Here is a 16,234-nt window from a genome sequence, read left to right on the forward strand (position 1 = left end):
TGGGAAAGTTCACTCATGATTTCCCTGCCTAATGCTTTAGTTTCCTGCTATGGAACACCTCTTGGGTTGAGGAGGTGTTATCTGTCCTCCATATCTACTTTTCATATTTACATAACTTTATCCTTTTCTTCTCTGCATTCTGTTCTCAAGCCTGTCATCCATGATACACTTCCCTGTTCTGGCATATCAAGTATTCTTCTGATTGCCTTAATTTTAAATTTTATTGCAATTCTGGTTTTCTTGCATTCTTTTATTTCAACCAGCTTTGACACTTCTGCTTTCATCTCATCCTGTTTCTCCTTAGGGCTCTCTGGTTTCCTTTTTGCCCGAGGCCATGATCTTTTAAGATCCCAGGAGACTTACACTAAATTTGTTGTAAATTTATACTAAATGTGTTCCTTACATGCAATCATTTTTGGAGAGACACACTGTGTCTTCAAAGTCATTATTTCATGTCCCTTATTTTCGAGAATCTTTTCAAATCTACAAGATAGACATCTTCCCTATACGTAGTTTTGTAGAGGAGAGGGCTATTTAAATCTAACGTTTCTGCAGACAAGGTAACTTGTCCTTAGTCTCCTCAATGCCCACTAAATGTTGGCAGGTTCTCCCTCTCAGAATGAAACTCAGATTGAAATGAGATGCATTCTACTCTCAGCTCAACTGCTGATGTGTGACAGACATTCCTTCTAATGTGGGCATGTGGAGAGAGAAACTCTTCCTGCTCTGATAGGTACTCCTGTCAGCTGTCACACGCACTGTACATAATACATGAAACACATGGGCACCCACGGCTTTTCCTACTTAAAAAGCTTTTCTTTAAGTGACATGCATTCAAGGGTGTAGGGCACCCTCATCCATCTCCCTCTAGCTCCTGCTACTGGGTTGCACGTTGGGAGTTAGCTTTCAGAGGAAAACGAATGGAAATGAACCAGTGGAGATGGGGAAAGGGGGCAGGTTAAGGACACTGACTGACTGGCTCAAAAGTCTACCAATGAAGTAGCAGGATACAAAATTAATGCACAGAAATCTCTTGCATTCCTATACACCAATGATGAAAAATCTGAAAGTGAAATTAAGAAAACACTCTCATTTACCATTGCAACAAAAAGAATAAAATACCCAGGAATAAACTTATCGAAGGAGACAAAAGACTTGTATGCAGAAAATTATAAGACACTGATGAAAGAAATTAAGTATGATACAAATAGATGGAGAGATATACCATGTTCTTGGATTGGAAGAATCAACATTGTGAAAATGACTCTACTACCCAAAGCAATCTACAGATTCAATGCAATCCCTATCAAACTACCCCTGGCATTTTTCACAGAACTAGAACAAAAAATGTCACAATTTGTATGGAAACACAAAAGACCCCGAATAGTCAAAGCAATCTTGAGAAAGAAAAACAGAGCTGGAGGAATCAGGCTCCCGGACTTCAGACTATACTACAAAGCTACAGTAATCAAGACAGTATGGTACTGGCACAAAAACAAAAATATAGATCAATGGAACAGCATAGAAAGGCCAGAGATAAACCCACGCACATATGGTCACCTTACCTTTGATAAAGGAGGCAAGAATATACAGTGGAGAAAAGACAGCCTCTTCAATAAGTGGTGCTGGGAAAACTGGACAGCTACAGGTAAAAGAATGAAATGAGAACACTCCCTAACACCATACACAAAAATAAATTCAAAATGGATTAAAGACCAAAATGTAAGGCCAGACACTATCAAACTCTTAGAGGAAAACATAGGCAGAACACTCTATGACATAAATCACAGCAAGATGTTTTTTGACCCACCTCCTAGAGAAATGGAAATAAAAACAAAAATAAACAAATGGAACCTAATGAAACTTAAAAGCTTTTGCACAGCAAAGGAAACCATAAACAAGACAAAAAGACAACCCTCAGAATACGAGAAAATATTTGCAAATGAAGCAACTGACAAAGGATTAATCTCCAAAATTTACAAGCAGCTCATGCAGCTCAATATCAAAAAAACAAACAACCCAATCCATAAATGGGCAGAAGACCTAAATAGACATTTCTCCAAAGAAGATACACAGATTGTCAACAGACACGTGAAAGAATGCTCAACATCATTAATCATTAGAGAAATGCAAATCAAAACTACAATGAGATATTATCTCACACTGGTCAGAATGGCCAACATCAAAAACTCTACAAACAATAAATGCTGGAGAGGGTGTAGAGAAAAGGGAACCCTCTTGCACTGTTGGTGGGAATGTAAATTGATACAGCCACTATGGAGAACAGTATGGAGGTTCCTCAAAAAACAAAAAATATAACTACCATACGACCCAGCAATCCCACTACTGGGCATATACCGTAAGAAAACCATAATTCAAAAAGAGTCATGTACCAAAATGTTCATTGCAGCTCTATTTACAATAGCCAGGACATGGAAGCAACCTAAGTGTCCATCAACAGATGAGTGGATAAAGAAGATGTGGCACATATATACAATGGAATATTACTCAGCCATAAAAAAGAAACAAAACTGAGTTATTTGTAGTGAGGTGGATGGACCTAGAGTCTGTCATACAGAGTGAAGTAAGTCAGAAAGAGAAAAACAAATACCATACGCTAACACACATATATGGAATCTTTAAAAAAAAAATGGTCATGATGAACCTAGGGGCAAGACGGGAATAAAGACATAGATCTACTAGAGAATGGATTTGAGGACACGGAGGGGGAAGGGTAAGCTGGGACAAAGTGAGAGAGTGGCATGGACATATATACACTACCAAACGTAAAACAGACAGCTAGTGGGAAGCAGCCACATAGCACAGGGAGATCAGCTCCATGCTTTGTGACCACCTAGAGGGGTGGGATAAGGAGGGTGGGAGGGAGGGAGATGCAAGAGGGAACAGATATGGGGACATATGTATATGTATAGCTGATTCACTTTGTTATAAAGCAGAAATTAACACACCATTGTAAAGCAATTATACTCCAATAAAGATGTTAAAAAAAAAAAGAGGTGACTAAGGTTAAATACGGTCATTCAGATGGGCCTTAATCCAGTATGATTGGTGTCCCTGTAAGAAAAAGAAATGAGGACACAGACATACAGAGGGAAGATCGTGTGAAGGCATAGGGAGAAAACAGCCACCTGCCCTGCCAACACCTTGATCTTAAACTTCTAGGCTCCAGAATTGTGAGAAAATAAATTTCTCTTTTTTAAGCCAAAAAAACCCCAAAAAACAAAAGTCTAGCAATGGCAAACTTTTGCCACTCAGCGTAACCCACATGCTTCCTGAAGTTAGGCATGCTGTGCAAATCAACCTTTAAACTGTGTTCAACGTTGGGTGGGGCCATATGCCCTATGCCAGTTCAGAAGCAGAACATGTGCTATATAATCCCTAACTAGTCTCAATCCATCCCACCAACCACATTTAGGAAGCTTCTACCCAGATCTTAGTATATGGCATTGGCTTTATAGTGCAATTGCCCGTATTTGTCATCTGCATGGATGTTTTAACAGGAATCGGGAAGCGATGTATCAGGCTCAAGTAGTGTGCCACCACATTATCTCAGAAACGTCAGACCTAAGAGTTTGTTTCCTTTTTAAATTATATCATCTTCCACTGTTTTAGTGAAAACTGAGATTACAGGCTGCACTTGTGCATCTAACGCATACTTTTCTTAAAAGATTTCTTTTCTCACATCATTCTGAAGTCAAGCTACAGACTTATAAAGAACAACTGACAGCAACTGTTTTCTCACTCCCTCAGGGGTTAACATTCGTGTAGCTGTGTCCTTTGGTTGGCACACCCTGTACTGAAGAAAAAGAGCCATCTGCCTTGCTGTCTGAAAAACACCACTTGTCTGATATTCCCCTGCCAGTGAGGAGACTGCTCTGAAAACCCACATATTCAAGAAGCAGATTCACTTTTGAGAAATTAATGATCACACTATCAAAACCATACTCTCTAAAGTCATACACACATTTCAATTTAAAGTCAGATCTAAATTCAAATTTTATCTTAAGCCTATGTTTGTACTCTTTATTATGGCTTGAATCTAAGTGATTCAGGTAATAGTAATGACACATTTTAAAACAAAGTTTGGTTTTAAAAGTCCTTCTCAATGGGTAGCAACATGCTGTCTCCTGTGGATGAAGGTGATACCACTGACTCCCCATGTTTAATGTTCTGAGTTGGTACTGTGAGCTGATGAGGCTCAGTGCTGCCTTGAAAATACAATTCTTATGAAAGCAAACTACTGCACAGCATAAATGTAAGTATTTATTCTTAGTAAGTGGAAAGAAATGTACCACAAATTTTATAGGTTCAGGTTTTCATCTATTATGAAAGAAAAGGAACTTCAAGCATTTAAATTAATTCACAGTTTACTGCAATTGGTAATGTTTCAATAATTTACAGTAATTCAAGACCAGCTCTTTGATAGCAACATAAATGAAAACCTGAATAAACATCTTACTTTGTGCTATCCTCTTTTATACAACATCATTTCTTTCAATATGAGATTAAGAGAAATGAAGACTAAACGCTGGTTTCAGAAAGTGCTATAATTGAGTTCTTTCTACTTACTTTTACTTTGGATCAGAATACCCTATGTATCAGGTGTTGGCAAGCTTTTCCTATAACGCACAGATAGTAAATAATTTTTGTTTTGCAAACCACATAACCTCTGTCTCATCTGTTCAACTCTGCCACTGTAGAGTGAAAGCAGATGTAGACAATACACAAATAAATGAGCATCAGTGTGCTTCAAACTATTTACATTATTAAAGGAGGCAGGAGGTAGTGCAATGACGTATAAAAATGTGGGACAACACTATTTCATAGAATTACAGACTTCTTGACTTTTATATATAAAACAGAAAACAAGGGGCAATATTTATATTATTTATTCAAATTTTACATGTAATAGCTAACTTTTATTCAGCTCTTACTACATGTCAAGTACTGTTCTAAGTGCTTTGCATTAACTGTCTCATTTGGTTCTCATAAAAACATGAAGAAGTTTGAATCAGGGTGTTATGATATAGAGGAGATGCCAGGTCATACCAGGCTCCTTTTCACTTCTAGGAGTGGAAATGAATAGAAGGGAAGATTGGGATGGCAAGGTCCAAATGCCACATGCTTTGGGTTCAAATAACAGACTGTCAAAGTCCTAGAGAGTTTCCAGTGGGTCTTCTCTCCTACTATCCTTACTGCTTTATCCCTTCAACTCTACCATCCCATCCATGATCCAAACCCTTACATACTGCTTTTAATTCTCAAATTGTCAATTTCACTCAATCCTCTAACACCCTATTACTGACCGCCCTTCTGCAACACCATGAAAACTGGATAGAAACATGGTAGTAAGAGACACCGGATTTGCAATCCCTCTGATAAGATTTGGAACTGAATAAATGTTTCCCACAAAAGTGAGTTGGGAAATAGGTGATTTTAAATGTTCATTTAAACACTAGCCTAACAAGAGGACAAATATCTTTGTCAATAGCAGGTACACAAGACACTCTTTCAGGAAAGGAGAGGCATGGGAACACTTTCTTCTTTGTAATACCTAGAAATGATCAGGACTTACACAACTGACTCAATAGTTAACTAAGTTTTATGTATTTTATCTGTTTCAGATTTTTTTTTTACTCATAGAAGCCATTATTACTAAGTTTACTTTTAGTTGAGGACAATAACACTGGCCGTAATGTGACAGGACTCCTTCCCGATGCAGATCATTTCCTCTTAGAATTATCACTTCTACAGAGAGTTCTGACAGTGTGATGGTATCACTGTCTCTACAAAGTTCATCCTCAAAGGGAGTATTGTCAGCAACATTAGCGTCCAATAAATAGGAATTAAAGCATGTTCTAGTTATTCTGATTTTCTTTAAAATTTTTTCTGCATATTTGTGCTATAATAATAGTGTATCAAAAATAAATAAAATCTTATCACCATCATCATCCAAACACTATACCAAATTCCCTGGAGGTTGATGACTCTACTATCTGATTTTATAGTTAAGTTTTTTTAATAGCTTTTCACTTACTCAAAATGATGGCAAGGAAGTGAGCAGTTAAACACGTTGAGGGGGAGTTTAACTATAATGGCCTAGAGCAGGGGTCAGCAGAATGTAATCCATGGGCCAAATCTGCCCACTCTTCTCCCTCTCCCTCCACCATCACCTGTTGTTGCAAATAAAAATTTGCTAGAACACAGCCATGACATTCATTTACATATTGTCTAAGGTTGCCTTTACACAACAAAAACAGATTTGAGTCATTGTGACTGAGACTATATAGTCTGCAAAGCCTAAAATACTTACTTCTGGCCCTTTGCAGAAAGGTATTGTAAACCCGTTTTAGGCAAGAGATGCAAAGAACAAGACTATGGAAATGTATAACAAATACAGAGGGAAAAAGGGCATGAATGTCGTTCCACAAAAAGAATTAACAGCACTAGGCAACTGTTTCACAAATGACAAGTTTATGAGAGAAAAATGCCAGTAGAGGCTTTCTGTGGTTTTCTGGTATATGGTGAGAAGATTAATCAGCAAAGGAGCTGGAATAATGCACTGTTATTGACAAGGTGGTTTGAAATATACCCCCAAAAGGTGAGCAGCTAGAGAATGCAGACATGAAAAGAAATTTGTAACTTCTCTATCCCATCTATGTGGAACTTACGCATAAAGATCTAGAGCACGTGAAATTACAACTTTAAAAGAGATATTTTTCAAAACTTACACATGGGACTTCCCTGGTGGTCCAGTGGTAAAGAATCTGCCTTGCAATGCAGGGGACACGGGTTTGATTCCTGGTCAGGGAACTAAGATCCCACGTGCCGTGGAGCAACTAAGTCCGTATGCCACAACTAATGAGCTTGCGGGCCTCAACCAGAGAGGCTGCGTGCCGCAAACTACAGAGCCCACGTGCTCTGGAACCCACACACCACAACTACAGAACCCACGTGCCCTGGAGCCTACGTGCCACAACTAGAGAAGAGAAATCCCGCATGCCACAACTAGAGAAAAGCCCATGCACTGCAACGCCGCGCACTGCAACGAAAGATCCCACATGCCTCAAAGATCCCACATGCCGCAACTAAGACCCAACGCAGCCGAAATAAATAAAATAAATAAATAATAAACCTTAAAAAAAAAAACCTTATACATCCAAAAAAAAAAAAATCCTAAAACAAATGGAAAACCAGAATACAACAGTCACAATTCATCTCCCAAAGAGAGAATCTTTCTTTTTCTTCAAAAATAGAAGCAATAAGTATCAAAAATCTGATAGACAAACAGGCAAAACAGATGAACCAACAGTTTACAGAAAAGAAAGCTCTTAAATATTTTTAAAATGCTCAATTATACTCATAAGAGAAATGTAAAGTGAAACTACACTGAAACACTACTTCTAACCTACCTGGCAACAACCTTCTCTCCTGGCAAGGTTGAGAAGTAACTGAAAATGGCAAACACTGTTGATTAATAAAATAAAATCCCCATAAAGGGGTAGCCTACAATATCTAATAAAATTACACATGCAAAATTATCCAGTACTTATGCTGCCATAAAAAGGAGTAAGGAATAACTTTATGTACTATTATGGAGTAATCTGCAGGATATACTGTGAAATTTAAAAAAAGATGGAGAACAGAGAGAATACAATACTACCTTTTGTATAAGAAAATATGTACTTATTTTTATGACAAAAATTAATAAAAATGGAGGAGACACTGGGAATGGGTGAAGGGGTTAGAGATGGAAGTGAGCCATCTCTAAAGATAGCTTTTTATTTAATTTTGACTTTTGAACTTAATGTACTGATATATACATGTGTATATATCTATACATACATATATACAAATATACATCTATGTACTTGTGTATATATGTATACATATATATACAGAATTAAATCAAAACAAATATGTAAAGAAATGGAATTAAATAAACCAATATTTATATCAAATTGGTAAAATATCTACACACTGATTTGTTTGAAGAAAATTTTCAACTCAGTACTGTCTCTGTACATCCCTGGTAGTATACATTGAAAGGACTCTAACCTTAAAAAAACACCTGCAAAAAATCTTGAACTTTATTCAGTAGTTTTATTCTTAATCATATTGGTGCTGTAATTTTAAAATGCTTTATGTACATTGTAGGATAAAGCAAATAACTTATTATTAAGGAACAATTATTTTCAATGTAAGAGAAAAAAGACAAATATAAAGTGAAAGAAGCTAAAAAGTTAAAGACCACCTGCTGCTAAATTTGACTCTGAAATAGCGATGTGAATTCTTAATTATTTTCATTTCCTAGCCCGACCACTGTTTTTTCTAGCCATTTTGAAGCAATGGCCACCTGTCACAATAGAGCCCAGATCTCTGTTTCTAAATATCATTCTCCCCTGAAAGAAACCAGGGCTTCTTGGAGAGAAGGCTGGCTCTAGGTCTTGGAAAAGAACAAGATGAAAACAGAATATATCCAAACTGAAAATAAATGAAATATTTAAAGTCTTCAAAGGTCCTTAAAATCAAGAGGCATTTCTACTACCACCATTCTCTAGCAAACAATCTACTCATTTCTAAAAAGAAATGAATTGGTGATATCTAGATGAATATCCAGAGAATTATGCTGAGTGAAAAAAGGCAATCCCGTAAGTTACATAGTGTTTTAGTCCATTTCTATAGTTCTTCAAGTAAAATTATGGAAATGAACAAATTAGTGGTTGCCAGGGGTAGTATTGAGGTCAGCAGGAGGAAAATGGGTGTGGCTATAAAAGGGTAACAAGAGGGATCCTTGTGATGAAAATGTTCTGTATCTTGACTGCATCAATGTCAATATCCTGGATATGATATTGTTCTATAGTTGTCAAGATGCTACAATTGAGGGAAACCTGGTAAAAGGGGCAGAGGATCTCCCTTATACAGTATCTTAGAACAACATATGAATCTATAATTATCTCAAAATAAAAAATTAAGTAAATGAGACACAAATGTTTATTTCCTAAAATTACCCAAGTTTTTCTTAGAAGTCCAGTAAAACAAGCATAGAAAACTGTAAAAGAAAAGTATAAACTATAAACAATCCCCTAAAGTACCTTTTAGACAGTACATGAAAATGTCTTCCATGCTGGAGAGGTATGGAGGGAAGGGACCCCTCCTACACTGTTGGTGGGAATGTAAATTGGTACAGCCACTATGGAGAACAGTATGGAGGTTCCTTAAAAAACTAAACATGGAACTACCGTATGACCCAGCAATCCCACTCCTGGGCATATGTCTGGAGAAAAACATGGCTTGAAAGGATACATGTACCCTAATGTTCACTGCAGCACTGTTTACAATAGACAAGACATGGAAGCAAACTAAATGTCTGCTGACAGAGGAATGGATAAAGAAGATGTGGTATATATATATATACAATGGAATATTATTCAGCCATAAAAAGAATAAAATAATGTCATTTGCAGCAACATGGATGGACCTAGCGACTGATACTGAGTGAAGTAAGTCAGACAAAGACAAATATCATATGATATTGCTTTTATGCGGAATCTAAAAAAAATGATACAAATGAACTTATTTACAAAACAGAAAAAGACTCACAGACTTAGAGAATGAACTTATGGTTACGAAGCGTGTGTGTGGGTGGGAGGGATGGTTAAGGAGTTGGGGATTGACAGGTACACACTGCTATATTTAAAATGGATAACCAACAAGGACCTACAGTACAGCACAGGGAACTCTGTTCAATATTCTCTAACAACCTAAATGGGAAAAGAATTTGAAAAAGAATAGATACATTTATATGTATAACTGAATCACTGTGCTGTACACCTGAAACTAACACAACATTGTTAATCAACTGTACTCCAATACAAAATGAAAAGTTAAAAAAAAAAAAAAGTCTCCCAGGGAGAAAAACCAGTTGTGTATGCATATAATTGTTAATAAGTACTGTTTTTCTTAATTATATATTTCAACACTATAATTTACACTGCAGAGTGTTAGTTTAAAAAATAAATGCAAATTTTTTATTTTCTAAAAATTAATGAATTTTAAATCTTGTGTATTCCTTCAATAGTCTGAAAAGAAAAAAGTAATTATACTTAATTTTTTAAACCTTAGTATTCTAATGGAGTTTGTAAAGATACCAGAAAATATTAAAAATGGCATTTCTTTAGATATAATAAATCCAAGCACGATTATGAATTTGGTGGTGTATAAATTTTCTACTGCTGTATATTTATGTTCAAACACAGTCATCAAAATCCCACTCAAATAAGATTACCACAATGACAAAAAGAGAAGATTCAAGCAGTGTTCAATAAATCCTCTCTAAAAGGAGTCACCAAAGAGTCAAAAAAAAAAAAAAAGGTAAAGGAAGGTTGCATTTACACTCAGCTCACACACATATTTATGTACTACGCTGTGTGAAAACAGATTATACAAAGTCATAATCAGACACCTAATGCCTCAGGGGTATATAAGTTCTCTCAAGGTTAATTTCATCCAGCTTCTACAGTGAGATTTATCACAGTATAGTCCTCAGATCAAAATGCTATTGTGAGAACTAGGTCCTTTCACTCAGGAAAGTTATTTTTCTTTCCTTTCTAACCTGTTCTAAAATTGCAATAATAAACTTTAAATCCTAAAGGTCTGAGAGTTTTGCAATAAAGCGTGGTACCAAGTCATAACTCAATGTAGACAAGATGAGGCCTGTCATTGAAAAATTAATCTGCTCCAAGGTATAGATCTAGAATACTTAAAACAGACTTTTTAAAATGCCAGGTTGTGCATATGGCTTCGTTTCAGTATCTATTATCAGTATAGCACTTTAAATAATCACCCTGAAAAATTCACTAGTTATTTTTAATTGATTGAGATTAGAAACCTGCCCAGCTACATATCTTTCCTCTAATAAATATTAAGTAAAGGCCTATATACTTTGCATGACCAAAGGAGAATTCTAGCCAACAGTTAAGTCTAAGAAGGAAGCAACCACAGCGTAGGTGGTCAGGAAGCATAGCTAGCTCTTAGTCTATTTGAAACCTCCTACTGACACTCATGAATAATTTAAAAAATAAATGAGAGATTGTGAAACTGTAGATTTAAATGGAGTGAATCAAAAGCAAAAGATAAACGGAGAAGATGAGGAAATGAGGATGTGAGAGAAGTAATCTGAGGAAGGAAGACATACATGGAAATGCAGAAAAGACCAGACCTGGACATTGAAGTAGAAAAAATGAGAAGAGAACCTACTAGTAGGTGGGACATAAAATGGACTCAAAGAATAAGTAACGCAGAGGTACAACAAAAGAAATACAAATATTCTTACCACAAACATCCAGAAAATTAGCACTAGTTTCAATAAAGGTTTTTTCAATTAAGTAATTATGGAAATAACGACAGTATCAGAGATACCTGGCCACATATTATTTTCTAAGACTTTGTTATATGTTTAAGATTATCTTTTGATCCTATTAAATTTCTTAACGTTTGTCACTTTAAAATTCAACCAAAGCGAGAAGGTGGCAGATATGACTGCCAACTCATCATTTTGTTTCTTCAGTACATCTGCTATAAATGGCAACTGCAGGCCTTACCATTAGAATGTGCTGAATTGCTGCTCCATGTAAGTACATGGAGTAACACATAGGCAGAACCATTTCCAGTATGGAAATTCCCCAAAGTAAAACCCGCCCCTCCTCCCAGTGGGCTCACAGCTTCACAGCAGAGGACAGACTTCCCTTCCTCGGGGGCTTCTCATGTAGCTAACCTGGCAGCTTCTCCTCCCACTGCTCCAGGAACGAGCAGCCTAGTGACTGGGGCTGTGGAGGGAGCACTGGGCCAGGGTTACAAAACTTGGGACAATCAACCCAACACTGACTTGTCACATACTCTTGACATGTTCTAAAACACATAGCAAAGAAAAGCTTATGTTTCAACAGGAATCTTCAGCAGTTATTCCCACTGAAGAATGTCAGTAACCCTAAGGAGACCTAATATTGATAAAGAATTGAGAGTAAAATCTGTTCTGCCCCGGAACACCCCCCCTTCATTCACTAACATTATGGGCCTGGCATCTGAGAGGCTCCCGGGAGCTACACATCTGCATGACAGTGCTCCTCTAAGGTCTAACTGCTTTAAGATACCTGGTCTGATGAGAATCAGCCCCACCAGCCACTGAAATTTAGGTAACTGAGGAGCTTCATTCATCTATTCAACAGATTGTACAATGAGCACCTGCTGTGCCAGGCACTCCACTGGATCTAGTGAAGAACGTTATCGTGAACAAAACTAACTGGTCCCCTGTCCTCTTGAAGTTTACATTCTAACACTGAAGAAACAAACTAACAGAAGTCGTGGGAATGTTAAAGGGTGCTTCATTCTAAGAGGCCGTGAAAGAGGAAGGAACACCTCTCCTCCAGCCCCTGATGTTATGTGGCCTGCAAAGATGACAGCAGAATGGCAGAGCCAGAAGTAAAACGGAGAAAGTGTGGCAATACCTTGCTTAGAAAATATCTTTATGAAAGCATCTACCGTTCCAGAGGCAAAGCGGAAGCCTCAAGATTCATTCAGCCAAAGAGCCTTCCTCGATTTGCCCTAAGACCCAAAGAGTCATGGCTGCAGTATAAATTCCTATCTCCAGGGCTTAATTACTGAGTATGATTCCTTTTTACAGTAACCTCAAGAGTGCCCTGAATAGTAGCATCCCCCAAAGAGTTCCATGAAGCCTCAAGATACTGTCTTGAAATTGCTAAACTCCTGAAAGTGAGGTTCATAAACTGAAGAGTGACAGCAGGAACTGCTGTGGAACTGGTGCGTCTTCTCTATGGTTCTCACAGTATTCCAAACAGGGAGCCCCCAAATCCTCTGGAGTAGAATGTCAGCACTAAGGGACCACATAGTAATCTTGTGTTGAGAAGGTATCCAAAATGTTTTATTTAAATGCATTCCTAGCCAGATGTAAATTCACTCATTACGAGCAAAAAAAATATAATGATAGGGCTTCCCTGGTGGCGCAGTGGTTGAGAATCTGCCTGCCAGTGCAGGGGACACGGGTTCGAGCCCCGGTCTGGGAAGATCCCACATGCTGCAGAGCAACTGGGCCCGTGAGCCACAACTACTGAGCCTGCGCGTCTGGAGCTTGTGCTCCGCAACAAGAGAGGCCGCGACAGTGTGAGGCCCGCGCACCGCGACCAAGAGTGGCCCCCACTCACCGCAACTAGAGAAAGCCCATGCACAGAAACGAAGACCCAACACAGCCAAAAATAAGTAAATAAATAAATAAAATTTAAAAATATATATATATAATGATAAACTTAAAAATTAAAACCAAAAGCCTAGACTATGATTCTTTTAATAACAATGGCCTGTAAAAAAACAATGAAATAATGCCATCTGCAGCAACACGGATGGATCTGGAGATTACCATACTAAGTGAAGTAAGCCCTACAGAGAAAGACAAATGTCATATGATATCGCTTATATATGGAATCTAAAAAAAAGATACAAATGAACTTATATACAAAACAGAAATAGACCCACAGATAGAGAAAACAAACTTCTGGTTACCAAAGGGGAAGGGGGAAGTGGGATAAATTAGGAGTTTGGGATTAACATATACACACTACTAAAAATAAAGTAGATAACCAACAAGGACCTACTATATATAGCACAGGGAACTATACTCAATATTTTGTAATAATCTATAAGGGAAAAGAATATGAAAAATAGATATATGTATAACTGAATCACTTTGCTGTACACCTAAAACTAACACAACCTTGTAAATCAACCACACTTCAATAAAACAACAACAACAACAACGGCCTGACAGTACCATTCCTAATTTTCCATCTTCCTTAGGTTAGTATTGTTCATAGTTCTCAATTCTAAGTGGAAAAAAATCACATAGCTTAAACAAAAAAGAGAATGTAGGGCTTCCCTGGTGGCACAGTGGTTGAGAGTCCGCCTGCCGATGCAGGGGACGCGGGTTCGTGCCCCGGTCCGGGAAGATCCCACATGCTGCGGAGCGGCTGGGCCCGTGAGCCGTGGCCTCTGAGCCTGCGCGTCCGGAGCCTGTGCTCCGCAATGTGAGAGGCCACAGCAGTGGGAGACCCGCGTACCGCAAAAAAAAAAAAAAAAAGCCTTCCACTCCAGGGCTACTTGCTTGCATTGTGGGTACATTCTCTCTTTTTTTTTTTTTTTCCCCCCGGACCGGGGCACGAACCCGCTTCCCCTGCATCGGCAGGCGGACTCTCAACCACTGCGCCACCAGGGAAGCCCGAGTGGAAGGCTTCTACCTGTAAGGCACCCAGATTCCTAGAGTGTCATCAGGGCTTGAGTCCCTGGGCTCTGCTCCCTCCAAGTGCTGCATTCCTCAGAGGAGCTCTCCCACAGAGCCAAGAAGGCAGCCTCTTGGCAGCCCACATACAAGCAGCAATCCAGAAAGAAAAGGCAATCTTGTCTTGCTAGTCCTGCAGAAAAGTACCAAACGGGATGCCAATCGACCTAGTGGATCACATGCCCATCCCCTGAACTAACGCTGTGTCTCCACGATGATGCTGTAGAGTTCTACGGGAGGAAGAGGGGGCCGGCGTGAGGGGGACAGTAACTAAGAGCTTCCACCAAAGAACTATGTTTAGGCATGTGCACGCAGTGTGGAAAAAGGGGAGGTTTGCAAAAAAACAAGACAGAAGGAAAACCATTCCAGATAGAAAACTACAGCTGTCATAGCCCACTGTACCAAATTTTTCAACTTTTCACCTTTACAAAAGTAAGCCCTTTCTTTAAGTTAAATCTTACATTTTATTTTTGTACAGAGGGCAAACAAAGAGAGAAACGCAGAGCTGGATGGAAAGTGGGGAGGAACAGTGTCTTCCCCCCACCACTACATACATCCCTTACCCCCAAATTGATGCCTGAGGGAACTCCCATAACTCCTGGAGTTCTGAGGAGCAGTCTGAAAACCAGGGCTCTAATTTAGATGTTTTAGGGGAAAAGCTGCACTAATGTCCCAAACCATGCCTTAGAAATGTTGTACCATATTCCTATCCAGAACAATCATTATTTAATCCTTATTTGCAATTGCAAAGAGAAATTAAATAGTTAAAATGTTTAATGATTTTATTAAATGCTTAAAACCCACCACATTTTGGCTCCATCTAGGATGCATTCTTATTTACTGTAGTGCAAGCACATATAAAGGTCTCAGAAATCAAGTCCTCCAGGGATGACTGCCAATTGGTTTAATTTTCAAAATCAATATCAGTGCTCAGAGCTACTAGAATGTTCAAACCTACAGAAAATTCTAGCTGCATAGTATTTCCAGACAACATTTTGAGATTGCTTTTATAGAACAATTTTTATGAGTCATACCTTAGCTTATGCCGTAAGCCTGAAAGAACATTTTAATGATCAGATTAGCTAATTGCTCCAAATGTCCTCCCTCATTAAAATAACTTACTAATGAAACACACTGCCAAAGATCACCATTTCTAGCACCAGAAATGAATAGGTACAGCTTACACATCAATCTATGAACATCACTAATGATTTAAAGTTTTATTAAGCTACATTCTGTGTTACTAAATATAGTTTTTAAAGCAAATATAATTGAGAAGTACATCTGTCCATAACTACAACAGAGTGTGAAAGAGGAAAAAAGATACACTTAATTACAAATCATAAATACAGCAGCAGAGAAAGTTCAGCTCATCTTTTTTGTTTTTAAGAAGGTACTGTCATCATAGAAGATCTGCCCAGTGGTCAGATAATAATATGTGCACCTCTCAGACCATCCTCAACGTGCTAACACTTAACTCATTGATATCTGTTTGCTTTCTCTTCAGTCCCTCAGGTCAGAGCTATGTGACACCTATGTCATCTTAGCACCTGTGCCATTATATTTTAAAACTTGGTTCTGTGTTTTCTGGTTTCTGTATCATGTTCAAGTAAGAGGAAGAAAGAGGTAGGAGAGAAAAGTGGACAGAGATGGAGGGAAGGAAAAAACAGAAAGAGGAAAGAGCCTGATAAAGAGGGGAAGCAAGAGAAAAAAACTTAAAAACATCACATTTTCTAGGACCACGAGTATCCACATGTACATCAACTACAAGAGTGTCCCGAGTCTCTCAAAGAGAGACTACATTCTGACTACAGACACATGATTTCAAGGAGAAAGAAATGGAAGAGATACTTAAAGAGATTAACA

The 16,234-nt window shown here is 38.1% G+C and overlaps 1 protein-coding gene across 1 annotated transcript in view; it reads right to left on the reverse strand.

Moving 5' to 3' along the window:
- Window positions 1-16,234, reverse strand: part of SDK1 (sidekick cell adhesion molecule 1) — an 826,099-nt gene that overhangs the window by 761,761 nt on the left and 48,104 nt on the right. The window lies entirely within an intron of this gene.

This window comes from Orcinus orca, chromosome 16, assembly GCF_937001465.1.
Source record: "Orcinus orca chromosome 16, mOrcOrc1.1, whole genome shotgun sequence".
NCBI lineage: Eukaryota > Metazoa > Chordata > Mammalia > Artiodactyla > Delphinidae > Orcinus > Orcinus orca.